Genomic DNA, 1,854 nt, shown 5'->3' with positions numbered 1-1,854 from the left:
CAGAAGTGTTGTAAGTGTATTGCCGGCTTTTAAGATGGAAATATGCTCTTTCTGTGAAGGTTTGAAAGTCGTATCGGTTCGGACATACCACACTGCCGTGCTAACAACATATGCAGTAATCGCAGTTGAAAAGTCATGCAATTGTATATCTTGTTCTCTTTGAATAAGTTCTTTATTTAAACGATGATTTTCATGCAAGTACTGCACTTACTATTAGCAGGGCAGCACAGGGGACAGTTCATTCCACATTTGAGCTGTGCGAGGCAGGAAGTTTCTGGAGAAACGCACAGTTGAGGACTGCCAACCATCTAAGGGTCACTTGCACCATCCCATACCCGAGGTTAACCCGTTAAACTGTTAAGCCAGTGTCAAATTGTACTGGTAACTATGGTAACTCCAGGTTTAACCGGTTAACACCGGAATAGTGGAATGGTGCAAGTGGCGCTTAGTGTAAGGCCTGAGTGGACGCTCGAGTTGTGCGTGCGGCGTGCATGTTAAACAAATGCAAGCGTATAGGATATAGGAGCGGCCTTAGTGCACGCTGCTCACATCACGCGTGAGCCCGACGCCACGCTGCATGCCCCGCCGAACGCGCCGCTTCGAGCGTCTACTCAGGCCTTACACTTAGTGGTGAAGTTGGAAATGATGTCGCGTAGAACGATGGTGGAAAGAAGCGGTACGGATTCCCTGGAGCACTCCCCGTTATACATGCGATAGAAAATGCAGAGCGAGGCGACATCTCTACGCAGTTACTCTACACTACACTCTCTACACCCAAGACTACACTACCCTCTAGGACTGTAACTACATAGACCGCGGTATTCGGAAAACAAGATATCTATACTAGAGAACGATACGATATGTACTAGATACGTTGTAGTTTAGATTTCAACTAGTTCTCTTTTGCAGCTCAATTCGGGCAACAAATGTCACTTTTACGTTAAAATATCGTAATAATATCTTGTGGAAATCGTTCAAGAGTATCTCCAGAATCGCGGAAATGTCAAATTTGACAGGCTAGATCTTAAAAATATCATTGTCGAATCTTGGTAATGTCTAATAGACATCTAATAGATGTCTAGTTCAAAATCTGAATCGGGCCCAGACACACTGTCTACTGTAACTACATACATAGCTTATAAACTGAAATAGATGTCATATAATAAAAAGTGGCGAAGCCTCCAGTGGTGAAGGCCGGATTCGAACCGGCGTCTTTAGCAATCCGGGCTAACGCCTTGAACCCCTCGGCCACCCCGCCACGGTGGAACACGTCCCAATTTCTCGACTCTATGCCATCTTACTAAGACTAGGCGTCTTTGACCAACTCTAAGGGCAAGCAATATGCGCTTGCACCTCCTATACGAATTCCTTATAGCGAGGAATTACGATATAGCGAGAGAGACTGCCTGCCATCTATACACAACTTTGGGAACAAATTCAATTAATTTGTACGCAAATAGTTTGTCTATAGACTCTATAAGCGTCGTTCTTGTCTGTGATGTCTGTCGTAACGCATGCAGGTACAAAGAATAAATGAAGATGCGTGTTGACATGCGATCGCGTGTATTTTGGACATGCATTTTGTATGCTCTTGACAGCGGGATTCTTTCAATTAAGTGTACCTATAATTATTTCAAAGTATGTGACGCAAGCATATTTTTTACCTTAAACCAACAGAAGAACATGATTTATTTCGACGTAAACAATATATAAATATGGAGGAGACAGTAGGAGTTACATAAAAAATACTAATATATATACTAATATATATATATAAAAATACTAAAATACCAATACGCAATGCATTGCGTCTTAGAATAAACTTTATAGTGTAATAAAAATCAAAACATGAGT

The 1,854-nt window shown here is 42.0% G+C and overlaps 1 non-coding gene across 1 annotated transcript; it reads right to left on the bottom strand.

Annotated features, from left to right (window-relative positions):
• Nucleotides 1-1,185: 1,185 nt before the first annotated feature.
• Trnas-gga (transfer RNA serine (anticodon GGA)) lies at nucleotides 1,186-1,258 on the bottom strand. The gene has a single exon. It is a non-coding gene; the product is annotated as a tRNA-Ser (tRNA).
• Between the last annotated feature and the right edge of the window lie 596 nt (nucleotides 1,259-1,854).

Source organism: Cydia amplana, chromosome 24, assembly GCF_948474715.1.
Source record: "Cydia amplana chromosome 24, ilCydAmpl1.1, whole genome shotgun sequence".
Classification (NCBI taxonomy): domain Eukaryota; kingdom Metazoa; phylum Arthropoda; class Insecta; order Lepidoptera; family Tortricidae; genus Cydia; species Cydia amplana.
The sequence above is the reverse complement of the archived record's forward strand: the minus strand, read 5'-3'. Positions and strand labels throughout refer to the sequence as shown.